Source organism: Ictidomys tridecemlineatus, chromosome X (assembly GCF_052094955.1).
Source record: "Ictidomys tridecemlineatus isolate mIctTri1 chromosome X, mIctTri1.hap1, whole genome shotgun sequence".
Classification (NCBI taxonomy): domain Eukaryota; kingdom Metazoa; phylum Chordata; class Mammalia; order Rodentia; family Sciuridae; genus Ictidomys; species Ictidomys tridecemlineatus.
In genome coordinates, this window is record NC_135493.1 from 121893841 (window position 1) to 121921407 (window position 27567).

Sequence of the window (27567 nt, forward strand, 5' to 3'; positions counted from 1 at the left end):
TCAATGTGTCATGGATTTATTAATATCAAAAGATATTTGTCAAAGTCTTTAGTCAAACTAAGAAATAGCCCCAATTAGCAAAAGGTCCAGCCACTGGGAAATGTGCAAGTAAAAAGATACGCAGCACGTTACATTATAGTTGATAACACAAGAGGGAAAATGGATTAACAGAGCTTAATAAACACAGAGCAAGTGCAAAGGAACACGATTAGTAAATATGGAATGATCAATGTGGGCGGAATGTACCAGGGGCACGGTCAGGAACTGGCTGACTCCGGCATGACTTTCTGAATTTGCTTGCAGGTACTTCTTGATCATTTCACCACGTAATAAAATGAAATTCCCATCATGGGGTTTGAGTGTTCCCGAGAGCGACAGACTCTCCAATCGTAATCTGACCCTGTGAGTCCCATTAGGCAGAGGAGCAGTGCTTCAAAAGCCAAATAACCGGAGCAGGGATGGGGAAATCGCAGGGGCTGAATCTTCACCTCCTCCAGCCACACCCCCACCTACCCACAGTGACCACCCAGTCAGTCCATTCAATCCAGGGTGGACGGACGAGGTCACAGCTGTCACACTCCAATCATCTCGCTCTGCTGTTGGGGGACACATCACCGCTCAACCACAACAGACCTCAAACTGAATGTCGTCACCATTTTGGAAGTCGGTCTGCAGGACAAGTGAGTAGGAACAGAGGTTAGCAATTAAATCAAACAGCGATATTTGCATTACACGTTTTAACAATGTACCCCATTACACCATCTAAATTTCCCAATTGCATGCTGACATTGCGGAATTTTCAGAGGTGGGAGAAGAGAGTTAAAGAGTTAATTAAAGAAGCCGGCGTGGTGGCGCATGCCTGTAATCCCAACAGCTCCAGAGGCTGAGGCAGGAGGATCGCAAGTTCAAAGCCAGCCTCAGCCAAAGCGAGGCCCTATGCAACTCAATGAGACCCTGTCTCTAAATAAAACACAAAATAGGGCTGGGGATGTGACTTAAGGGTCAAGTGTCTCTGAGCTCCATCCCCAGTACCCAAGAGAAAAAGAAAAAGAGTGAAGTAAAGAGTTTTTACAATTTTGTGTCCTTCATCAAAGACAAAATATTACTTATTTTTTAATGAATGCACAACAAATTTAACGAATAAGAATTCTAGAAATTAAAAGAAAAATAGCTCTTTGATGAATACTCCCTCATCCATTTACTGTCTCAAAGACAACGAATGTGTTGTACTAACACATTATTTGGCCTATGCTTGTTAAAATAATCGCACGGAATAGACATCCTTTCTGTACTAGTTACTGTTTTCATTTAAAAACACAATGAACAGTTTTCTAGGGTGATGCAGATGCTCTCCTATTTTTCACAATCTTCTTAGCATGCCTCTGTGCTGATGTGTAATTGCTTTAAGCACTTCTATTCTCTCCGTGGCCCAGGAATTCACAGAGCACGGCTTTACAAACCATGCGGCAAAGAATCATCCTGTGCGTTCATCCTGTGTGCTCGAGGTACAAATCTTTGAAAAATAGTCACAGAATTTGTTCGGTCCTGGCGATTCAAATTTTAAATGGATCTTCTCTTGAATCACACTGTGCGTACACCAAGAGTGTGCAGAGATGTGTTTCTTCACGCTCTCTCTAACATCATATATTTCTTTGCTGACTTTTTTTCCAGTTTGACAGGTTACAATGGTGTCCTTTGTTCGGTTGCTAAAGTTTGGATTTTACTCGATGGATGCCAGTGTGAGCATTTCTCCCATGAGCATTCTCTGTGCAGTTTATGATTCTGAGGTTGTACGTCATTTCCTTTGTTTCTTTCTTCTGCTGGTTTTGGCAGAAGAAAGAGTTGGAAACTTGGGCATAACTGTGTAGTTGGATCAAAATCATGCACTTCCGATTTGGCTTATTAGGCTTGGAACCTATTAATTATACATCAATGGGATTAAAATGATGCACTTCTGATTGGCTTATTAAACTCGGAGCTTAAAGCTCTTAATTGGTCCGTGCTAGATCCCTCACCTGCCAATCACCTGTGCCAACCACCAGGTACGCCTTTTAACAAACCCCGAGACAACAGACACCCCCTGGCATCCCTCTCTTGGGAGCTCGGCTTTCTTTCTGTTACTCTGTTAGATCCCGTTACTTTGCTCCGATGCTTGAGCCCCGTGGATTTCAGTCTCCGAATTTGCAAGATGAAGAACATCCCCCGTCCACGCTCCATGGGACACTGAGACACGAGGTCTGCGTAGCGTCATTTGAAAAATGCTTTCATACCCCTGACATCGGGACAGCTGTGGCTTCCTGTGATCCTCTAATCTTGATCACGGGAAACCGTTTTTATAACACAAAATGTCCCTATGCCACCTGTCATTTCGGTGGTACCTCCTTTGACTGTCTCGGGTAAACAACCTGTGAGTACCTTTTTCATGGAACAGAAAAAAATACATGTTTTTTTTTTCCCCCTGTGGCTACCGAAGTCACAGGTTGTTAGCGTAACGTAAGGCTTTTCTGTTTAACTAGAGAACTCACGAGAAACAGTTGAGATTTGAGCTCGGAGTACTTTTTCTAAATATTAGCTATTCATTGCTCAGATGTATCTTGCCTTCCAAAGTCATATTTCTAGAATAAATGACTTTCTCGCAGTATGGAGATTACTTAGAAAACTGGGAATGGAACCACCATTTGACCCAGCTATCCTACTCCTCGGTCTATACCCAAAGGACTTAAAAACAGCAACTACAGGGACACAGCCACATCCATGTTTATAGCAGCACAATTCACAATAGCTAAACCGTGGAACCAACCTAGATGCCCTTCAGTCGATGAATGGGCACCGAAAATGTGGTATATATACACAATGGAATACTATTCAGCATTAAAAAAGAATAAAATCATGACATTTGCAGGTAAATGGATGGAGTTGGAGAATATCATGGTCAGTGAAATTAGCTAATACCAAAAAACCAAGTGCTGAATGTTTTCCCTGATACAAGATGCTGATTCATCACGGGGGGAGGTTGTAGCATGGGTGGATGAGATGAACTCTAGATAGAGCAAAGGGGAGGGAAGGGGAAGAGAGGAGTCGCGGGCATAGGAAAGATGGTGGAATGAGATGGACATCGTTACCCTAAGTACACGTATGAAGACACGACTGGTGTGACTCTACTTTGTGTACAACCAGAGACATGAAAAATTGTGCTCTATGTGTGTGCTATGAATCGTAATGCATTCTGTTGTCACACATAACAGATACCACCAAGAACGTCTATGTTAGCCCCTTTAAACCAATATGAATCACCACACTGTCAAGTGTAAGCCAAAATACTAGGAAAAAAAGTAAAGTCTCTGAGTATTTTTTTTTTTTTTTTGGTGTGTGTGTGTGTGTGTGTCTACAGAAGGGGCAGTAGTGAGGTTGGAATATTTTTATATGTTTACTGGTTGACTTACTCTCTGTGGGAAGTTGTGTATTCATGCCTTTATCCATTATTGTTTTTTGATGGCAAAGGCTATTTGGGGGGGTAGATAACTGCGTTAGTCAGTGTTCTGTTGTTGTAACAAAATGCCTGAGATGGTCTTGCAAACTTATAGAGAGAAAAGGTTAATTTTGGCTCATAGTTTTGAAGGTTCTAGTTCATGATCAATTGCTGCTATTGTGTTGGGTCTGCGGTGTGAGTCCATGGTAAAGCAAAACTCTTCACCTCCTGACCAGGAAACAGAAAAGAGAGAAGACAACGTGGTGGTTCCCCAATCCTCTTCAAGAACAAACGCCAATGACCTAAAGACCTCCCGCCAGGCCCCGCCTTTTCAAGGCTCCACCCCCTCCCAATAGCGCCACCTATGGATCAAGTCCTTAACACATGGGCCTTTGGGGGACAGAGGTAGTCTGCAGCAGAAATAAACATGCTCACTGACATGGGAACGTCCGTTTCCAGCTAAAAGCCTCACTGACGTGCAGAGAGCACATTTCCAAAGAGAATAAAGAAAATGTCAGGATTGGTCTTCACATCTTCATTTTTTATTGTCATACCCCAAAATGACAGGATATTGCAAAAAAAGTCACTATTTTATAGTTTTCGACACGTACATTTTTATGTATCTGGAAAGCGGTTCGTTGTGTGGAGTGAGGTAGGGATCCAGTTTCCGTTGTGTGGAGTGAGGTAGGGATCCAGTTTCCATGCCTGTCTTGGTAGGCGCGAGGATTCTGCATCCACCCACCAGGTACCATCCTGGCCTTAGAGGTCCCTGTCTGTTCTTGGTTCTGTCTCTTCTCTTTAGCTTCAAGTTTATAGCATTCCATGTTCCAATGCGATCCTCCGCTACCCCTGTAATTTCTCATTTCATTATTATTTTTTTTTTTGGCTGTTCTTTCACTCCAGATGAATTTTACAAGTCAACAAACGGAATTTTGGCCGAGGATGTTTTGAATTTCTGTAAATTAGTTGCGGCAGGATCAACATTTCCACAATATGGTGTCATCTCGGTAACAATTTACGCCTTCATTTTTCTGGAGCACTTTAATTTTCCTTAATTTTTCATGGTTCTCTTCACATTTTCCATTCATACACTTGTTAACTCTACTCCAGGGAATACAATGATTTTGTTTGCTTTTGGAAATGCAATTTTGTTTGCATATTTTTCTGAGTATTACTTGGGTATGAAAACCATTTTTATATGGATCTCCTTTTGAGTCTGCATCTGCATCTTGTACTTTCTGAATTCCTTAAAAAATCTTCTAGAAGGATTTTGAGTGACTGGCAATTTCACGAGAGTGTTCAAGCATTTTGGGTGATAGCCAAACATTTCTACTTATTCTGATTGTACCTAAAAATATTTGTTATAATCCATGAACCCACGTTGATACTTCATCACTCCGGGATTCACAGTTTGCTTGAGGGCTCACGCTTGGTGTGGCATGTCCCCAGGAAACCATCTCCTCCAGCCACACCCTGCCTGCCTACAATTGCCATTCAATTAATCCACTCAAGTGGATTAATCCACTGATTGGGTTAAGGCTCCTATAACCCACTAATTGCACCTCGAGGCCTTCTTGCATTGTCTCACGCGTAAGATTTTGAAGGACCCTCAATATTTAAACCACACCAACAAGCCTACCTCTACGTAGAATCTTCGGCATTAGAATATCCAAGAGAACCCTTCCATGGCTTTCCAATTAGTTCTCTCAGTGGACGGAAACTAATCAGCGGACAGTTAGCGGCCAGGCAACTGTTGAGAGGGCACAGGAGCCAACTTGAGCTTCACCAAGGTCAGCAAAGAAAGAAGACGGTATTTTACCTCTGTGTGCTTATGTCCACGCAGTAGAGTTACGTCCATGTTTCGTGGTGCCCTTCTACTATCCCTTGAGAAATCAGACATTGGTGTCTACCAGCATCTGGCCACATGTTCATCAACCGCTCAATCCTTGACTCTGCTTCGTGTATTTTTGTTTAAAGATGCCTTCTTATCACATATCGTAGAATCACTCACGTTGACTGCATGGCCAACACCACCGTCACTCACACCTCAACAAAGCAGATGACACACCTGTTTTCCCTGTCAGGTGCATCGCAGCCTTTGTATGCTTAGGAAGATCAGAGAGCACATAAGCATCACGTGGGGGCGCCATTTTGAAATCGCAAAATCACCAGTGAAAAGCGCGATCGTGCAGGCAGCACGGATCTTGGTCTACTCAAGAGCTCCACAGCTCTGCACAAGTCTCTGGGTGACCACGGGAGTGCGATGAACCTTTACAGGGCCTTAAATAAATTTTAGCAAGAAGGTATTTTTGTTTTAGTTACTTTTCTCATTGTTGTGACCAAAAGACTTGACAAGAACATCATAGAGGGAGAAAAGTTTATTTGGGCCTCATGGTTTCAGAGGTTCAGTCCCTGGTGGACCAACTCCATGGCTCTGGCCCAAGGGGAGCAGAACAAGATGGCGGCAGGGCCTGGAGGAGGAGAGCCGCTCAGGACAGGGCACCAGGGAGCAGAGAGAGCTCTGCTCACCAGGGACAGGACAGAGACCCCAAAGGCACAGCCCAGGGACCCCCTCCTCCAGCCCCACCCCACCTGCTGCAGTCACCACCCAGGGAGTCCATTCAAGTGGATTAATCCACTATGAGTCTACACCCAGTGAGTCCATCCAAGTGGATTAATCCACTATGAGTCTACACCAGAGAGAAGAGAGAGTTCTGCCCACCAGGGACAGGACAGAGACCCCAAAGGCACAGGCCAGGGACCCCCTCCTCCAGCCACACCCCACCTGCTGCAGTCTCCACCCAGTGAGTCCATCCAAGTGGATTAATCCACTATGAGTCTACACCAGAGAGCAGAGAGAGCTCTGCTCCCCAGGGACAGGACAGAGACCCCAAAGGCACAGCCCAGGGACCTCCTCCTCCAGCCACACCCCACCTGCTGCAGTCACCACCCAGTGAGTCCATCCAAGTGGATTAATCCACTATTAGTCTATACCAGGGAACAGAGAGAGCTCTGCTCCCCAGGGACAGGACAGAGACCCCAAAGGCACAGCCCAGGGACCCCCTCTTCCAGCCATACCCTACATATCTATAGTTACCACCTCATTAATCCATATTGGTGGATTAATCCAGTAATCAGGGCACATCTCTCCTAGTCTAGTAATGTCACCTCTGAACATTATCATATGGTTTCACCTGCGAGTTCTGGGGGCCAGCATACATCTAAAACATAACAGAAGGCAAACTTGCATACACAGTGTCAATAAATAGTGAGGACGGACCACACACACTCTCTGCCTTATAACCTATGGAACCACAAGGCCTAACACGGGAGTTACCTACAGACCACCTTATTTTCATTTATTTATTCATTTTTTTGGGTAGCATCCTTTGCGTTGAAGTTTGAACTCCAAATAAATTATATAAGCCTGGTAGAAAAGTGGATTTCCCTTCTTTGATATTTTTTTCCCGGACGGCACAAGATCCCCTTCTTGCTGCACCGCGGAATGCAGGAGTTCCCGGCTTTCAGACTCTAGAACTGGAGCGGTGTGCACGGCTCTTACTGGAAACCGCCTCCACCCCATTCCCCGGGTCCTGATACAGAACCAAGCAACAGGAAGCAGCTCACACCCTCCCCAGTTCCGTGCCCCCCGCCGTGAGCCCTGCACTGCGCGAACACGCCTGAGGTGCAGCAGCTGGCACTGAAGTGACTGCTCCATCGCAGACTGCAAGTTGCCCAGTGAGTATTCCGAATGTCCCCTGTCCCACTGGGAATCCGGTTGTCGAATAGCCCCCCCTGGAGGTGATCAATCTCTGCTCCATGTGCCACCACCACAGCCTGGAGGGCTGAAGCCCCCACACCTGTTCAGATGCATGATTTAGAGGGACCCACACCCCACGCTGCCACGCACACCAGCCTCCACGTGGGAGGTCCTTTTGGAGCCCTTTCCACACATTTCTGCCCCATAACTCATCCCACTGCGGGGTTCTAGGACGACTGTGCTTAATCCTCCCCGAGGTCGGAACATGTAAAAAAAAAAATGAAGCAAAATGAGACCTTCATCTGTGTCAACACCAACCAGATGACGTTTTCACCAGACTTGGTTTCCGGGCTTTGGCAGAGCACCGGGGCGATGGAGCCAAGAGCGCACACAGGTGTCTGCCGGCTCTGGCTGGCTGGGTCTGTTAGCTGTGGGTGCCGAGGCATTCCCACGGATCCAGAGGTCTCAGAAACTGCCCGAGGACTCCCATCCGCCTCCACGAACCCCAGATGCTGGGAGAAATCGTGACATAAACAGGGTGACCCCAGGGGACACGGCCACCCAATTTCCTTCACCCTCTTTTCTGTGAACTCTCCAATTCTTGCGTAAGCGTCAGGTATTGGTGGTGACTGCCCTCTCTGTAAACTCACTGGCTATTCCAAGTTTTGTCGTTATTGCGACGAGATGGATTTTCCCATGTGACAAATTGCCCTAGAACAGAACATAGCAAAGAACAAGCATCCCCCGTCTCATACGAGTCCTGGGAGTTGGGGGCCTGGGATCCGCTTGGTTGGATGGTTCTGGATCACGGAAGAAGGAAGGGAGACTTAGACGACCCCAAACAAAGACAGAAGCCACAGTCTTTTTATAACCTCCTCTTGGAAATGAGATTCTCTACTTTCTTGGTGGCCGGGTTCCCTCTGAGTCAATACTGTGTGTGCATGCGCGCGTGTGTCAGGAATCTTTAGGGGCACCTTAAAGGCTGCCTAACACAGCAGGTCCTTGGATTTGAACTCGTAAAAACAAAACTCCGGTAGCTATTACGTGTGTCCTTTGCCAACATTTTTAATCAATACAAACACATATTTTAAATACAAATATTTTAAATCTGAGAAATAAATGACAATGCTCGGATCAGCTTCAGAGTATTTCTTTAGGAGATTAGGCTGAGTGACACATTTATAATAAGTGCTCAGTCAACTTTAACGGCTCCGGAGGCTGAGGCAGGAGGATGGCGAGTTCAAACCCAGCCTCAGCCAAAGGGAGGCCCTAAGCAACTCAGGGAGACCCTGTCTCTAAATAAAATACGAAATGGGGCTGGGGATGTGGCTCCGTGGTTAAGTGTCTCCATCTTTAACACATCCAATAGGCGTGGTTGAGCGTGCAGGGCTACAGCTAGTTGGTCCACAGACCAAGGACCCCACTATTCGTTCACGCCTTCAGACCACTGTTTGCTTTTGTTTCTTCCAACTTTACCCACGAGGTCGCGATTCTTGGGTTAGGGGCCAACGTCAGTGTCTTGAGTTTCCTGTGGTTATAACCCAAGTGGTTTCAGCAAGAGCGTGATAAGAGATGGCTTGAATAAACAATTTAACGAGGCAAAACAACGTGTCTCCCCGTGGGTGGAAGAAATTCCCATCAACGTGCACAAGGAGAGGGGAACAACATGGGCACAGCCTGGTCCGTGGGGTGAGTCACCAGTGCAAGGGAGCTTAGCCCCCGGACTTCCCTGGGAAATTCTAGAGGTCAGCGGGTGCTAGTGACACGTATTGGCTTCCCAGAATGTTCTGGAAAATGCATCTCAAAATCAACTCAGACCCTGTGTGATCTAGCAGGAGTCTCGCACCCACTAACCTCAGGCTATTATAGTTTAGGAATCATTAGAGTACGTTGGCACAAAATCACATTCTTTTTTTTTAAAAAAAAATAATATTTGTAATTGTAGATGGTCACAATACCTTGATTTTATTTATTTTATCTTTATGTGGTGCTAAGGATTGAACCCAGCGCCTCACACACACTAGCGCCCTACCACTGAGCCACAACGCCAAGCCCCAAATCACATTCTTGCCAAGTACGGATACTGATGTTTTCTTACCTGATTTTACCAGCTCTAGATGCAAGACGATTTCTCAACAATTTGCAGGACAATCCTAACCAATTCCTAAAAAATCATCACATGCACTAAAATGTCCACCCTGACACAGAAAAATGGAGATCTCCTTGCTTTCTATGTGATGTGACCAGAAGCAACTTAGCGGGACTCAAGAATGGAGGCTTAGTCCTGAGGTTAACACCACCTGGACCTTCAGTTTCTTCATCTTTTGTGGTCAAGAAATTGACCTGACTTGCTTGGTCTCGACGTAGGAACCTTTACTGACTTTCAGAGGTCAATCAAGTGACACTCCTGTAAAAACACAGACTTGTTGACTCCTAAGTTGATCACATGACTGATTTTTTCATTTCAGATAATAAAAAAGTAGCATTTATTTTTTTTGAGTCCTTTATATTTGACTTTATCAAGAGATTACATAGTCAATGAGGCAGAAAATATTTTTTGTATTCTTTTTCTAAGGAATAAATCAGATTTAGCTTCTGAGGTGGGGTGTATCCACGGATTCCTTCATTTGTGCGTTATTTGAAACGCCAGGCACAGGTAGCAAAGCCTCTTCTGTCTCGGACGCTTGGTTTTGTTCTAGCCTGGAGTCGTTCCTGGACCGTAGCTGGTGGAGTGGTTGGCCCGCTCTCATTTTCCACATTGATGATGCTTGCTGCTTGTGTTTATATCTGAGTTTCCTGTTGCCTGTTTTGCAGGCTGATGCCCGTCAGGTGGTGATATGAGAATAGACGGGACCATTTCTAAGCATCATATATAATCTTCATTCACATGCATTCTGGGCCCTGGATATAGATGCAAAGTACATCATACAAAAACATCATCCTGCAAGGTAGAAAATTGTGGGGCTTACGACAAAATTAAAACATGGATAGGAGACGATTTACTCTTGTGTTGGTTATTAGTCCAGTTTATTTTACCTCAAAGAGTTCTTATCACTGGGAGCATCCCGTTTCAAGGTACGGTTCTGATTGAAAAAAAAGACCAAATCCAAATCGTTAACCAACCCTTTCTAAACTTTCTAACTACCTTTCTGAACAATAATTTAAAATTCCAAATAGGACCACAGCTCCCGTCTTGAAAATAACTGGGATAATCAACCCTCAATATGGTTAGTGGTCATTTCAGGATTATCAACGGCTGAAGGGGTTTAAATCTCGAAAGCTTTCACCTACTGTTTTCTAGATGTTCTTATTATGGAAGTTCAATTTCAACTATCGCTATGACAAGGGTTCTTTAGATTTATGTAGAGTCCTGATGTTGGTTTGAGTCTGTAGAACTTTCTATTAATTTCTATTGATTTTTTTTCACTACATTTAATAATTAAATAATATTTAATTATTATATTATAATATTTAATTATAATAAATAAATAATAATTAAATAATAATTATTTAATTAAATTAAATAATCTTGATTTTTTTTATTCCATTTGAACTCATCTCACAGATGACAGGCTAAGACAGACTGTCTGTCAGCGTTCCATCACTGTGACCAAATACCTGAGATAGTCCACTTATAGAGAGAAAAGGTTTTTTTTTTTTAATTTGCTGTACTGGAGATTCCAGTCCACTGTCTGTTGGCCTCAGGAGCCTCTAAGGGACATTGAAGATCTAAATTTCAGCACAGACCAAACCACAGACATTATAAAACATTTTTTTTTTCATTGTATTGAGTAAACAGAAGTTTTACAAGTCAAGTCTATTGCAGGAAATCCAAAATAGTGAAAAAATTCAAGCTTTTCAGATACTCTGTGTCAGGAACCTTACTGAACTTAAGATCTGTCAGCAAGATTCAGACCTAACATATAGTTCATGCACAATAATTATCGGCCTTCCTCCTGTTTTGTTAGAGACCAGGAATAAAAATTGTGTGTGTGTATGACTGTAATACATATCTATCTTGTGACATCTAACACGATTCTTGCAAGAAATACAGTGTCCAAAAAACCCCTTTTTCCCCATATCCTTGGATCTCGATTGTGATAATTTGGAGAAACAAACAGAACCACATTCAAATGAAGTCATGGTGTATACAGTTTCCCTGAGAGATGTGAAACGTCCCGGTAATTTGCCTGCCAGACTCGAAAGGGGAGATTTGTTTTCTCATGGGATAAGTATGTAAGCGCCCAGTGTTTGTTTTATTCATAACTAAAATGGTTCACGGCACTCAATGCCAATGTGCACAACAATATATTTTGTTTAATAGGGAATATTTGCCCGAGCACCTAGTTCATCTTATGCGCGGCGTTCCTGTGAAGCTGAACCAGTCCCAAGGTAAAACAAATGTTGCTGAATGCATGCATTTACGTAACAGAGCTGTTGATATCTCAATGCCTGAGGGAAGTAATCCTTTAGGAAAAACTAAAGCTCTACATCTTTAGGTTTGAGGTGTGCAGCAGAGTCTAAGGTTGGCTGCTGTGCATTTGCTAAGGTCACATGTAGTCGTCGTCAAATATTCCGAGAAAGGAGGAAAATTGATTTTTTTTTTCCTGAAATAATGGGGATTGTGTCATATGATAGCAACAAACATTTTCTATTTCATCACAGATAAGACTCAGGGTTTTTTCAGGGTTCACAAATAAATCACGAACCCATCAACTTGGAGAAATAGCCTGGGCATCCCTGCTGGGCATGTGCTACTCTGAGCTCTGCTTTTGAAGAGGTCTTGGCTGCAGACTCGCCCAGCCCTCCGCCCCCACTGCATCCAAACGATTCTTTTCCGCACTTCTGGTTTGTACAGGAATCTCAGGAACGTGAAGCATGTCCCAAATGCTGATTATAGGTGGGTGTGTGAAGGAGGGTGAAGCTCCAGGAAGGTCAACATTGGCTGCCCTGGATTCTGATGCTCAGTGAGGTGTGCACCTGCAAACCCCGGCTCACCCTGCCAGGGGGCTCTCGGGCACTGGAGGGTCCCTCTCGGACGTCTTCATGGGCTAGAACCACGTGATTTCTGCTTTTCCGTCGAGAAAAGAGTAATGACAAAGTCCTCTCCGAGCACCCACCGTATACGGCGCTAGGTGACTGTGAAATGTCACTTAGAACTGAGATGTCAAAGAGGTTATAGGTCAAGCCTAGGGGACATTCTGCCCCAGTACCAGGTGCCTCTTCAGAGTTAAGCAGCCGGGAACCACATATTCACAAAATGGCATATTTCTGTCAATTAATGCAGAGGTAGATAGTCGAGCTTTCTTGATGTCCCTGGCCAAGAGACCCATCAGGAGCAAACGACAAAGCCTAAACAAACAAACCGAGAGAGGCAAGCACCTTGCTGTGGGTGGGCACAGAAGCTGCTAACAAGCCTTCTTCTATGGCTTTGCACATTATAATGTCCTTATAAGGCGCAATTTCCACCCCAGGGAGATGTAGCATCCCCACCTGCCGTTGTTAACCCTGCAGCCTAGGAGAAGCAAGATATCAAAGTGAGCATGCTCAGGAGTGTGCCCGCCTCTGCCTGGGAGGGCCCGGTCTTCTCAGCGTGAATATGCATGAGTTTCCCTGATAAAATCCCCTTGTGTCCTTCATCTGGAGAGACGTGCTGACAGTCAAAAACCTCTCAAGACCACTGTTGGCATTCCAAGGCGTGAAAACATGCACGGGTCAGTCTCCGATGCTTGCAGTTTGTTCTGGGCTAAATCTGCGGTCTGACCCTTGCTTCTCAGCTCTTGACCTTTGGGAACACCTGCTCCCCCTGGGCCATGGCGGGATTGAAACAGTGAAACGTCTCCGTTACTATGTGTCTTACAGTCCCGTGAAGGAAGGCAGCATCCTCCTAAGATATCTGCATCCGGGAGAGTCCAGTTCCAGTAATGGACGGGTCAGGACGGAGTCCCAACTTCTCCGACTTCTCCTCCATCCAGTCTGGGAACGGCTTTCCACAAAGGGAAGGGTCAGCCACTCAGGACACGGTCTCTCCCTCCTCATCCCAAAAGGCCTTGGGTTCCAGTCTGAAGATTCCGATTTCTTTTTTTTCCGGGGGAACATTCAAGAAAATGCAGAAATGACCAAAAGGTAAGATAAAGTGATGGGGGTGGGGGGAGGGAGACAGGGGAAGTGACTGGTCCAAGGTACAAAACTCCTCATAGACGGGAGGATAAGGATGGAGACGTGATGCAGAGCGGCGTGGCCATAGTGAATGGCCATGGACGGCGAGTTTCAAAACAAGACAAAGTACTTCAAGAGTCTCGGTGCCCAAGAGGGTGAGCCAGCTGGCTTATTCGATACTGAGCGGTGGAAGAAATTTGTAGTTTGCTTTAATAAACTACTCCCATCATTCTGCCTTAGGAAACAAGAGTTACGACTCAATACAAGTATGGAGATATCCACAGAAAAAAATATTCTCGTATAAATTTGATGAAAGCCGGGCATCTCGCGGTGCACGCCTGTCCTCCCAGCGGCTCTGGAGGCTGAGGCAGGAGGATCGTGAGTTCAAAGCCAGCCTCAGCAAAAGCGAGGTGCTAAGCAACTCCGTGAGACCCTGTCCCTAAATAAAATACAAAATAGGGCTGGGGATGTGGCTCAGTGGTGGAGAGCCCTTGAGTGTTTGAATCCACAATTTTAGTTTAAGTCTCAAGTCATCAAAAAGCTCTTGCAAATGGACCTCTCCACCACTCTGTTTTCCAACAATTTTATAAAATATACCCAGGGCATTTTACTAAATCCTACTAGTTGCACCAACCCCTACATCAAAAAAAGGCATTTCAAAACTGACCAAGACCCCATCCTTGAAGGTGGGATCTTGCAGGAGACGGTCTCTAGGAAAGAGAGATTATTGGTCTTTATGAAGTGCTGGAGCTCAGGGATATTAAGCTAAGGGATTGCTTTCCTAGCTGAGCATTAAAAGCGATATCAAGCCTGTGCATGCTGAGGACCTGCTCATGGGTGGCTGTGTAGGTAGAATCTGAAATTGGCGCTCCCTATCTGTTATCAGACAAAAACAAGGGTTTTGAATTGCAAAATTTCGGTGCAGAGTTCTGGTTCACGGGAGGCGTGTTCAAAGCACTTGCAAGCTGGGGTCTAAAAATATGCAGAAAAGTCTAGACTTGTTCTATTGACTTTAGTTTTGGCTCTTGCAAAAGTTTTATTATCATTTTTTTTTCCTTCTCTTCCTTTCTTTCTCTTTTCTTCACCTTAAAAGAACCTGACTGGCTGGCACGTTCATCAAAGCAATTTACGGAGAAGGCACTTTGACAGATTGCATGAAGAAGGTTGACTTGCGGAAACAAAGGGGTGCTTTGTAACGTACATCAATTATGTGCTTTAAAAAAAAAAAAAAACGGCTACTTCAGAATACTTCAGTGAGACTCTAGGCAGAGCCGAGCGGAGTTTTGACTATTTTTTCATTTTAGCACTTCAAAGGTTTTCTTGGGATCCCGTGGTTGACAAAGCCTAAAGAGGACAGATAGCACTGTGCATTACGGTTTTCCGTTTGCATTGATTGAAATCAGATTTAAGCAGACATGAAGTTTTTAAGTGTAGGCGGTAGAGTGTGGCAGAGGAGAGCAGCTCAGGACATGGCACCAGGAAGCAGAGAGAGAGAGAGAGTGTTCCACTCACCAGGAACAAACTGTAAACAACAAAGGCAGCAACCCCAGTAACCTACCTCCTCCGGCCACCGAGTTAATCCATTCAAGTGGATTAATCCACTGTTAGGTTACAACTCTCAGAACCTAATCATTTCACCTCTGAACTTTCTTGTCTCACACATGAGCCTTTGGGGGACAACTTGGATGCCAACCAGTGCATGGTCTAGCAGTGAGATGCGCCCCCTTCCCCTAAAACCAAATTTCGATCTGTCTCTGTGCTTCTTGGACAGAGGGAGATGAAAAGAGGAAAGGGGAGTCCGTGGAGAGTCCCACAGGGAGAGCAGAGGTAACGCTTCCGGTGTGTGAGGTGCCTGGTGTGCTTTAGGGACAAGGTGGGAGAATTAGCAGCGTTAGTACTTCATTCAAGCTAAGAAGTGATAATAATGAATCAGAAGCTTCAGTGGAAGACACCAAATAAATAAACCAAGACATCCGCATCCCCGTAAATAAATCTGATTACTGGGAAAACTTTTACCCAGGAAATAACGCAAGATGTGGACAGAAACCAAAGCGCTAAAAACGAGAAACACATCATGTCTGCAATGCGGAGGGCTCAGCATTTTTAAGTTCCCCTTCTCCCCAGTGTGATTGACGGTTCCGCGCCAGCCCTATCGAGATTATCAAGGCAGTTTTGAAGAAAACCCATGGTCCCGGACTTGGTTGATCACATGTCAAGATTTTCAGTGAAGCTACCATCATCGAAAAATGTGGAAAACAGAGGCTAGAATCTAGGAAATGTCCGTGATATGCAAGCAACCTATAGCGCTCTCTCTCTCTCTCTCTCTCTCTCTCTCTCTCTCTCTCTCTCTCTCTCTCTCTCAGTATCCACAGTGGATTGGTTCCAGGACCCCCACAGGTATCCGAATCCTCAGATGCTATAAAAGGGTGTGGTTCTGCACACAACTCACACACATCCTCCGGCACACTTGTTCATCTGCAGGTGACCTAAGTACCTAATACAAAACGGATTCCCAACACAAGGTCAATGCCAATGGAGACGCTATGCAAAGAAGTGTCAGAGTGCGTTATTTGGGGAATAATAAGAAAAACCCGGCCCAAGTTCCGTGGAGACCCTATTATTTTTTTTTCCAAATATTTTGATCCACATTGATTGATTCTCTCGATGGGAGACTCAGGGGTACACAGCTCTGACGCTATTTGTGAAATAGGCGATATTAGCTCAAATCGGGTCAGTGTTTTAAAAATAAATCTTTACTTCGACCTCAAATCGACTAATGTGAAAAGGGTCATAGCTCATCTGTCAAATGCAGGTGGTGAAACGTGTAGGAAAAAAATAAGAAAATACATATGAATTTGGGGTGTACGATATTTTTTTTAAAAATACAAGATCAAAATCACTCGCCATGAAAGAAAAACAACGAATAAATTGGTTTTCCATCAAAATCAAAAAATTTTGTTCAGCAGCAGATAGCCTACAGAGAATCAAAGGGGACTGGGGTGTCGCTCAGAGGTGGAGCCCTTGCCCAGCATGCGTGAGGCCCTGGGTTCAATCCTCAGCGCAGTAGGAACAAAAAAAGAAAGAGTTATAATAGTCTCCAAAAGCCTGGACGTAAAGAAATTCTCCAAATCAATACCAAAAAAAAAAAAAATACAACTCTAGTTTAGACATTTCCAAAAGACTTGAAGGGACACTTTTTCCCAGCGAGGATTTCTGAATGGCCCATCAGCATATGAAAAGTGACTGCCGGCCATTCGTCCTCAGGAAAACACCAATTAAAACCACAACTGGCTGACCACCACCCAGCCCCGGGGCTTGAAGGAATCTGCAAAAAAAGATTGACAGTCCCAAGAATTTGCATGTCTGTGGGGCCGTGGAAATTCTAAGAGGTGGCCGCTGGCAGCGCGAATTAGCACTGCCCCTGGGTCTGGTCTTCAGTTGAATACGCAGGTGGCCTCCTGTATCTATGGGCTCTGCCTTTAGGATCCAAAATACTTGGAAGAAACTGTTTGTTTGTTTGCTCTTTGTTGTTGTTGTTGCTATTCACCCTAGACATATACAGACATTTGTTCCTGTCCTTGTTCCCTAAAGAATCCAGTAGAACCACTATTTAATAGTGAGCCATAGAAAGTCACATGGAGAGGATTTGAAGTACCCAAGAAGATGTGCCTGGGTGATGCACATTTTACGTAAAGGATTTGTCAATGCCCTGGATTTTGGCATCCACAGGGGGTCCTAGGACAAATCCCACATGGATATCAAAGGGTAATATTTGAAATATTTCATTGAACTTCGTACTTAAAGATTTGCATGGGTTACATACACTATGCCTAAAACAGGATAATTTAAAAAGACAAAAACACCTTGACTTTACCCCTTACCTAGAAAGCTAAATGTTCCATTTCAACAAAAACAGAAAGAAAGGAGAAAAAAAATGATCTGATTCTGGTTCACGTATTTTTTTTTTTCTTTTGCAGAACCTTGTTCACATGTACATTTTACAATGCATTGCGGCAACACAGTGGAGGGAAAAATACATTTTCTTCACTTTAGTAAGGAAGGAAAAAAAAAATAAATAAAAACCCGGAGGCCATTAAGATGCACAGCAAGGATCGGAAGCATAAAAATGAAACCATCTTCATTTAGGAAAACGATTGCCTTGATCATATTACATATTGCTATTTCCAAAGAAATGGTGCCCCGTCGGATTGCATCGTACCTGACCATTGATAGCTCTCATTTCTTTTTGAATATATCTTACAGTTATCCCCGGAATGAAAATGGCCCTTCAGTACCATGCACAGAATCATTCACTGAATTTGCAAAGACGGGTGATTTTGATGGGAATAAATTCATGATAACAGTAATAACTTCTGAGCAGATAGATAGGGCGGATACTCACTTTAATATCTGCACCTGTGTCCAGTGCAGGGTCTAAAGGCATCTATGCAAAGCTCTGCTGGCCCGTCTAAACGTTCACCTTCTAAAGTGATTCCAGTTCAGCTCATTTAAGCACATCAGCGTGGTCTGAGGAGAAAGCACGCCATTGGCCGTTTTCTGGGGTCAGTAGTATTGGGGTACAAAATAATTTTGAATAAGCATATTCCACAAGGGTCTTGACATATGGAAATACCATCTTGTAGTATCTCAACAAACGTAACTTGGATATTTAAAGAAATGCACGGTAATGGTCCTTCTTTGGGTAGGTAATTCACACGGGCTGGATCTGGGTCAAAATTCGCATGAGAAGCAGAACCAAGATTGGATCATGTGTCTTTCTGGGTACAAAAGCCATGACCTTTACCCGTGCCCCTCAAATAACGTCAGGAGTCAGCATGGTATGGCTGTCAAGGTCCGTGGGCTGCACAATTGCAGGAGAATGGGTCTCTGCTCCAAGTCTGCCCCTCACTAGCTTGCACACACCTTGCACACACCCACACCTGGTTCCTCATATACAGAGGCCAATGATCACGCTGACCTCCTTGGGAATGACAAGTCTGTGGCACAATGATCTCACCTGTGAAAGTACCTGTCTACTCTTGCTGCTGTAACAAGTGAGGTCATTCGTCCATCACCAGAGATTTATTTCTCACAGTTCTCCAAAATGAACTTCTTTTTATTTTTTGGTACTGGGGATTGCACTCATGGGCCCTCCACCCCTGAGCCACATCCCCAGCCCCATTTCGTATTTTATTTAGAGACAGGGTCTCACTGAATTGCTTAGGGCCTCTTTTTTTTTTTTGGCTGAGGCTAGCTTTGATCCTCCTGTCTGGGCCTCCCAGGGGTGCACCACCAAGCCTGGCTCCAAGATAAACTGCTGTGCGCTCCTCTTCTCCGCACCTCCTTTGCTTTGCCTCACAGGGGCTAAGCCAGCGCGTCACTGGCACTGCAGCTGGACAGTTCTCCACTGTGAGCTCACCTGTGCATCTTAGATGTGTGGCAGCTCACCTCTAGTGGCCAGTAGCTTCTCTCTTCCCAGCTGGGACAACAGAAAATGTCTCCCCACATTGACAAATGCCCCGGTTCCCGAGAAAGAATCACATCTTAGAGAAGTGCACCCCCAGGCTTAGAAGGATCTATGTTCATCAACCCAGCAGAGGAGCGGAGACGCTCTGCTCCCAGCTCACCTGGCGCCACATAAGTGATGCTGCCTTTATTTGCCTCCAACGGTTGTCCTGGTCATCCAGGGTGATTCCACTCGGTTCTTACCTGCTCAAAGATGCCTCTGCTGACCCCTCCGCCCAAAACAGCCCCTCCCCACCTGTTACCACCTACCTTCTCACTCTGCTGAACGGCAGCACGCTTCACCACTGAAGGGGAACCTTGCATGTCCATCTGTCCATCCATCCATCCATCCATCCATCCATCCATCCATTCTTCTTTCTTTCCATCCATCCATCTTCTATCCATCTTTCATTCCTTCCATCCATCCATCCTTCCATTCATCCTTCTATCATCCATCTTTCTTTCATCCATCCATCCATCCATCCATTCATGCTTCTGTCTATCTTTCCATCCATCCACCCATCCATCCATCCATCCATCCATCTATCCATCCATCCACCCATCAATCCATCCATCCATGCAACCATCCATCCATCTATCCATCTTTCTTTCCTTCCATCCATCCATCCTTCCATTCATCCTTGTATCATCCATCTTTCTTTCACCCACCCATCCATCCATCCATCCTTCCATTCATGCTTCTGTCTATCTTTCTTTCCATCCATCCACCCATCCATCCATCTATCCATCCATCTATCCATCCATCCACCCATCAATCCATCCATCCATCCATCCATCTATCCATCCATCCATCCATCCATCCATCCATCCATCCATCTATCCATTCTTCTTTCTTTCCATCCATCCATCTTCTATCCATCCATCTATCCATCCTTCCATTCATCCTTCTATCTATCTTTCTTTCCATCCATCCATCCATCCATCCACCCACTAATTCATTCATGCATTTATTTTTAAGACACAATCTTACTTTGTGGGCTAAGCTGGCCTCAAACTCACAATCCTCCTGCCTCAGCCTCCCAGGTAACTGGTACTATGGGAGTGTACACCAAGTCCAGTTGGTTTCTTTTCCTCCTAGTAACTTGGTTCCCATCGGGAGAGGGGCTTGTTCAGTTTACCCTGGTATCTGGGATGGGCTCTTCATAAACAATACCTGGGGAAATAATTGGACTCAGCAAAACAAAGCCTTATTTCAATTACTGGTAATTTTGAGGAAAAAAAACCAAACTCTCTTAGAACCAAAACAACATTGTGATCTATTCATAAGAATAGACCCGGCAAAGGGAAGCCAAATCCAACAACCCAGTGGAACTGGACGTGTGTTTCTATTTCTTACAATGGGGTCCTTGGTTGGAAAACCTCCACCAGCTCCACGGCATCCACCACGGGTTCATCCTTTCACCGGAATCCCTCTTTGGCTCATGGGTTTATTGAGACTCCCGTGGTGCCCTGGCCTCTGGGTACAGACAGGGAGCTGCTTAGTCACAGAGAACTGGAGGCACGTGGCACGTGGCTTATCCATGAGGCAGGAAGTGGGAGAGTGCGGGTCCACAATGGTGAGGGGGTGATGGGCGTGGACCAAGCTCCTGGGGCCATCTTGGTTTTTCAAAGACTTGACTTTTCTTTGAGAGAGACACAGGAAGCCACCGGCGGGCTTTGCTTAGGAGTGACATTCTCTGGCCTCAGTCAGTCTCTCTCTCTCGGTGTTGTACAGCGCGCTCTGAATGTCGTTGTCCCCCAATTCCCAAATTGGACACAGTCTGGAACATGGGGCGCAAACGGCATCTCGAATGTGTATGTGTGTATGGGGGGGGGCCTTTAACGGAGATATTTTCTGTGCACCATCGTCACAGATTTCCTTGTTTTGACCGGACAAATGGACGCTCCAGGACCCTGGCGCCCCTCTATTTTCCAAAGTGTGTTCTGAGTGCACACATTCCTTCCCTGTGGCGTGCAAGACGGAAAGCTCCATACCGTCACGGCCTTGTGGACATCTGCCCACGGTCGGAATTCACTCCCAATGCGCCAACCACACCCCAGTCACCGAGCCACGGACTGCTCCGTCTCTGCTGCGTGCAAGAGATGGGACTGGTGCGATGGCATTATCGGAGACTTGGGTTTATTTTTCCCCTGAAAACATACGACACTCACCTCCCACCTGCGGCTTTATGCAGTGCCGCCAAGTTTCCTGAATGCTTTACGGACTCTCACGATTTCCTTTTTCCAATGGTAGCTTGGTACCCAACAGGGCACGAAAGCCAGTCAAGCACGCTTTTATCAAACCCTTGGGCATAGCAGGGATCAGGCTGAATTGTTTCAAGCAATGAGAATAAGAGAGATCTTGGAGAAAAGTCGATAAATCAAGGCTCAACACAGACATCGCCCCTATTTCCAAAAAAAAGAATTTAGTGTGATCTGATCGTCTTGCAAGACTTTTGTACAGTAGCAACCCTCACTGTGTCTGAAATAATTTTGGAGATTGTGGGTTTGATCCCACTGGCAAAATGTGTCTCACGGTGCAAACTGGCGAGGCAGACGGCCGAACCAACACAACGTTCCTCGGATGAAGCTGATTAAAAGCCGGATGTTCCGACGCCCACTGCGAAAGGCTAAGTGTTGGAATGGCCTTGGGAGCGAACGAGGTCCCGGGCTTGCTCTGCGTCCCACGAGACTCTGCCAGGACTTCTCCCGAGGTGGGCGGTGTGGACCGGAGCCTGGATGTGTGTGAGGCTGGCTTGGAGCTGGGGATCCTCCTGCCTCAGCCTCCTGAGTCGCTGGGGTGACAGGCGTGTGCCACTGCACGTCCCTAATTAGTGACATTTATTAGTGACACTTGTTAGTGACATTTTGTTTTTCTGGAAGAGTCCCTTATTTCTTGAGGAGGCAGAGTGCTTATCCGGGAGACGGTTCAATACCCGACGAGGGCTCCACACTCTAATGTCTCCCTCACTGAGTTTTCTAGATGCATTTTAAAATAGTCAGAAACTGCTTCCTGGCACCTTCTTCATTTTAAAAGGCAATAGAAGCTCGTCGTTATTATTTTTTTTTTAGAGCAGAGATGTTTTTCACCGTGATCCTGAAATCGTCCCATGTTTCGCTGTAATGATAAGGTTGACTGGTAAATGCATTTTCAATTGCTCTGAAGTCCTCTTTTACTACGATTTCTCGGTGTTATTTTATAGGTAAAGACGGAAGCGATTGGTTCCTCCTAAGACAGACCTACTGACGCAGAACTGGGAAAAAGATCAAAGTGAAAACTTCCAAGTATGCTTCCTGCCGAACGACGAGGACCACTTCTGAACCATCGTGCACTTTAAAAACCGTAAGCAGAGCCTTGGTAAATCAAAGGCCAGAGCCGTGTCGACGGCGACGTTTGTCCCGAGGATGGTTTTCAAGAGACGCCAGAATGAATAAAGACATTCAAGGAGACATCAAGCCACTCGTGGGTGAATCAAGAAGACCTCCGACGATTGGTGGGTTTGGGAGCTGAGAGAATCTGGGAGCCCCGTAGCACATGCCACTATTTCATGGCTGTAATTTAGCTAAGAGACACCTAGGCCCAGCCTGTTCTCATCCTCCTCAGCCCACCTGCACCCGCAAAACCCAATCCTCCCGAGACCAGGGCGACGCGTCATCTTAGCAGCACAGAGTAAAAGAGGGGACAATAGTGGCTGCCCATCTTACTGGAGTGAGATGGTATCTCAGGGTGGTTTTGATTTGCATTTCTCTGACTGCTAGCCATGTGGGGAAAAGGTTACTCTTGTTCATTGTTGGCGGGACTGCAAACTGGTGCGGCCAATTTGGAAAGCAGCATGGAGATTCCTGGGAAAGCTGGGAATGGAACCACCATTTGACCCTGCTATTGCCCTTCTCGGACTATTCCCTGAAGACCTTAAAAGAGCATGCTACAGGGATACTGCCACATCGATGTTCACAGCAGCATGATTCACAATAGCAAGACTGTGGAACCAACCCAGATGCCCTTTAATAGATGAATGGATAAAAAAATGTGGCATTTATACACAATGGAATATTAGGCAGCACTAAAAAATGACAAAATCATGGAATTTGCAGGGAAATGGATGGCACTAGAGCAGATTATGCTTAGTGAAGCTAGCCAATCCCTAAAAAACAAATACCAAAGTCTTCTTTGATATAATGAGAGTAACTAAGAACAGAGCAGGGAGGAAGAGCATGAGAAGAAGATCACCATTAAACAGAGACATGAGATGGGAGGGAAAGGGATAGATAAGGGAAATTGCATGGAAATGAAGGGAGACCCTTATTGCTATACAAAATTACATATAAGAGGTTGTGAGGGGAATGGGAAAATAAACAAGGAGAGAAATACAGTAGATGGGGTAGAGAGAGAAGATGTAAGGGAAGGGGAGGGGAGGGGGGATAGTAGAGGATAGGAAAGGTAGCAGAATACAACAATTACTAATAGGGCAGTATGTAAAATTGTGGATGTGTAACCAACGTGATTCTGCAATCTGCATTTGGGGTAAAATTGGGAGTTCATAACCCACTTCAATCTAATGTATGAAATATGATATGTCAAGAGCTTTGTAATGTTGTGAACAGCCAATAAAAAAAAGAAGAAAAAAAAGAGGGGACAATAAAAACACCTGGCATTTGAATCGAGGCTGCAGGACCCCAAATACTTTCCAACGTGGACGCTGCCTCTTGGACCTCTGCTCCCAATTTCTACCTCACCCTGCAGCCACCTCTCTCTCTTGCTCTTCCCTGAGATTGCTGTCCACCCTACCCCGCCAAGGTCCTCAGATTTATTTTATTAAATAAAATAAAAGACTCGAGTCTTTCCCTGTTCACCTTCGCTCATTTTTCCTTGGCGTAGACTTAGGGGATGAACTGCAGTGTCAATGTCCACTCAGAGGACAATAGGGAAACACGGGGAAAGAAAAAGTAGTCAGCCTGGCAAAGGTGACTGTTCCTTTTTCATTTCTCCTTGTTCTTCATGATTTAATATATAAGGCCTAGATTAGCATTGGGCCCCAACAGGTGGTTTTTCCAAAGAGGTGACAAAACCATCTTTAAAGCTAGTTTGGTCAGTTGAGAAACCATATGTCACCATTCACAGATCAAAAGAAAGCTACATGGGAGACTTTGGATTCCACTTTAATGGTGGCCCTAGCAGACAGGACAGATGTTATGGGCCACGGGCACCATGTTTGTGGTTTTTCCACTGTTTACACGTCAAGGAGGGAAAATCCTGCAGACATGACCTTCCTTGTCATAACCACTTGCTTGTTGATCCATCTCCTTCTCTCTCTCCCCGTAGTGATACATAGCATTTGTCAACCTTCTTCCCACCTTATACAGTATACTCACAATGTTTTCCTTTGCCTCTAAGTCTCTACCCACCTTCTCTGCCGGCCACTGTGGGAAATTACCAAAGCTTTCTGGACTGTGGCGTTCCATGTTTCTCCTTGTCTGCACGTAGTTCCTTAAGAGAAAAAAAATACATATTTGCATATGATAAATGTTGATTTATTGATAAACATATACATTATATTCATCTATTTTTTCAGGTGACTGCAATTCCATACGCTAATGCAAGAAATAATGCAGAGAGATTCCCACAGGAACTTCACCCAGTTTCCTGCAAGAGTAACTTTGGGGCAGAAAAGGTCACAATGAGGAAACCGATGTCCACCCACCTTATTTGTATTTCCCCCGTTTTGCATGTGTTTTCTGTAAATGTGCGTGGACTACCTCAATGCGATCCTATTGCACGCTCAGTCCTTCCTCCATAAGATTCGTGAGTTCACTTTAATGCACGACTCTTAGATATTCACCCTTTTCAATTTTAGTTTCCAAAACGCACCGTTTTGACTGAAGTCTCTAAGATTTCCATGTGGCCAAGTTTGCTCGAACTCTCAGGGAGCTTAATTATCACTGGCACTCAGCATGGAACTCTTTTAAGATGGGAGAAGTATTTTTAGACTCTGAAATTCTTTCCAATTAACCAAGTCATCGTTTCTTGTGGAGAATGCTGAGAAGGTTCACTGGAAGGTGGGGTGTGAGCTCTCCGTGATGCATCCCCACACCTCCGTATCCTAAGCACTTCTGATTGGGATCCTCATCTTCCTGCTGTAACATTACATCATGGTCCAATTCTGGACTTTGAAATTACCAAAAAAAAAAAAAAAAAGAAAAAGAAAAGTAAATGTAAATGAATTTGTTGATAACTGTGGGCAAATGTTATTCAGAACATAGCGGAGGGGATTCCTCAAGTATATGATTTCATTTTATTTCAAAGTTCCAAATTGGAAGGGGCAAGCCCTACGTGTTAGTCAGCTTCCCATCACTATAACAAAACACCTGAGATAAGTTAACTTGTAGAGACCAAAGGTTACAGGGTTCACAGTTCTGAAGGTTCCAGTCCATAATCGCGTGGACCCACAGCTTTGGGCTTCTGAGGAGGCACTACATCTTGGTGGATGCACGGGGGCAGGACAAGATCCTCCATATCATGAGCCAGGAGACGGAGACGGAGACGGGAAGGGGCTGGGATGGGTTCTGCTGAGCCAAAGGATCATATGTGCTGGATTGCATTTTCCGACGCACCAGGCAACTTCCGGAGCGTGTTAGAGGGATGAAGTAGGCCAGAGGCGTCTCCTGGGTCCGGCGAGGTCTCAAGATGCAGGAAGCGGACGGTGGCCTCACCCACGGCTGGCAGATTCACGGGCTCCTGCTCACAGAGAGCGCCTTGGGGGTGGCGTTCTTTCCTGAGCAGGGGTGACGGGCAAAATCCCCGCTGCAGACTGGGGAGCAAAACCACATCCGACCAGCATCGACAACACCCCTTCTGCCCGTCTCATCTCCTGTTCACGGGGCCTGCTCACGGCCTGCTGCGGGTGAAGGGTGGGAACTGCACCTAAGAGCGGTCTGCCCCTCCTCCTGCTTCCTGCACACCCAGGTTGGCGGAGCTGAAGGTGAACACAGCCACACAGGCACGAAATAATCATCCATGCCAGGACAGAGACCCCCACGGGAGGCAGAGTTGGGCTGTGCCAAAGGCAGGGCCCGGGTCCTCGGGCAGAAGCTGCTTAAGTGGGTGCTTCCCGTTCTCTCGGGATTTTCTTGTGGCAAATGCCAACTGCCCCCTTTCTCAGGCGATGCCTGTGTGAGGGCCTGAGCCACAGTGGGCGGCGGGTGGTTTTGCAGGGAAGGAAAAGGGGGACAGGGGTATTTTGAGGGTGACTTTGGTTACACGGCTTCAAAAGGTTCGAGGGAAGAAGACAAGTCTGTGGGCTGAGCTGAGACTCAGTCCCTTTCCCACCGTCACAAAGGCGGACAGTTCCCCGCTCTCGGGACCCGAGTGCGCGTCTCCAATGCCTTCCGTTTGGGGACTTTTGTCACGCCTGTGTTTTTCCCGGATGACCTCCTGCGACGTTCTAGAGGATAAGTGGTTTAGGGTTGGCATGCCACGGGGTCTCTGTTGTGGCCACCCCACCCGGCCACGGTGGCCCGCCACAGCCTCGGTCAACAAGAACGGAGTGTGGCATTGCGCGAGTCTTATTATTCCAACTTAATATAAATGGAATCATTTAGTAGCAATTATTAAAAATTTTTTGGGGGTACCAGGGATGGAACTCAGGGGCGCTCGACCCCAGAGCCCCGTCCCCAGCCCTATTTTAGATTTTATTTACAGACAGGGTCTCCCTGAGTTGCTTTCAGCCTCCCTTTGGCGGAGGCTGGCTTTCAACTCGCGATCCTCCTGCCTCAGCCTCCCGAGCCGCTGGCAGATTTCAAAATACCTCCGGTGTGATATCCCTTAGCTTCCCCTCTCCAACATCTGGAACATTCTCCGTGTCTGAGAAGCTGCTCTGGGCTGGTCGGCCCTTCGACGAACGGAGAGCGGTCATGTGTCTTAGGCTGAGGAGTACCGGACAGGGATCCGACAGGATGAGTCCGCAGACACCAGTTCTTATTAATTTTACATTTATCCCAGGACAGGGGCAAGAAGCGTCCGGCATGTCGGAAGCCCCGTCCACTTCTCTGAAGGAGCACAAGTGATCAGAGACCTCCCTCATTCACAAACAGCTCATGCAGAACTTCCTCCCCAGAGACAGGAGCAAGACATGAAACGCTCGACTTTGCACAGACAAGAACCCCGACTGGTTACACAAAATACGTCTTTTTTAAAAAAGAGTCCCTCCGAGCGAGCACACAGCCTGCGGTAACATTCCTATGCCCCGCGGCCCTGCACCCAACGCACCACAGGCCATTTGCATGCGTGGTTCTCGGAGCAGGCACATTTGGCCTCGATGGATGTCGTCACGGACGGGTGCGTCACTGCAGCAGCTCTTCCCGATGTCCATGTGGGTCTTTGAAACCAGAATCCCCAGCTCCCCAACATCTACCCCGAGTCCTGCTAAGGTTTTTGGATGAAGTATAAAAAAAGATATTCACAAAATTCTCCTTCCCCTCTTGTTCGTAACGCACCAAAGAGAACCTCTGTTCCGACCTGGTAAAGGCCTGATCCCCAGATTGGCCCACAGGGAGGTGTGGAGCCAACGGCGGTGAGTCTTAGCGGGAGGTCTTTGGGCCATTGGGATAGTGTGCTCTTGAAGGGTCCTGTGGGACCCTGGTCTCTTCTTCTTTCTTTCTTTCTTTTCGAATCTTG

The 27567-nt window shown here is 45.8% G+C and overlaps 1 long non-coding RNA gene across 1 annotated transcript; it reads right to left on the reverse strand.

Annotated features, from left to right (window-relative positions):
- Window positions 1-24386, reverse strand: LOC120890330 (uncharacterized). The gene is made up of 2 exons (XR_013431931.1): window positions 24300-24386; window positions 1-669 (listed from the first exon to the last, which is right to left on the reverse strand). It is a non-coding gene; the product is annotated as an uncharacterized LOC120890330 (long non-coding RNA).
- Between the last annotated feature and the right edge of the window lie 3181 nt (window positions 24387-27567).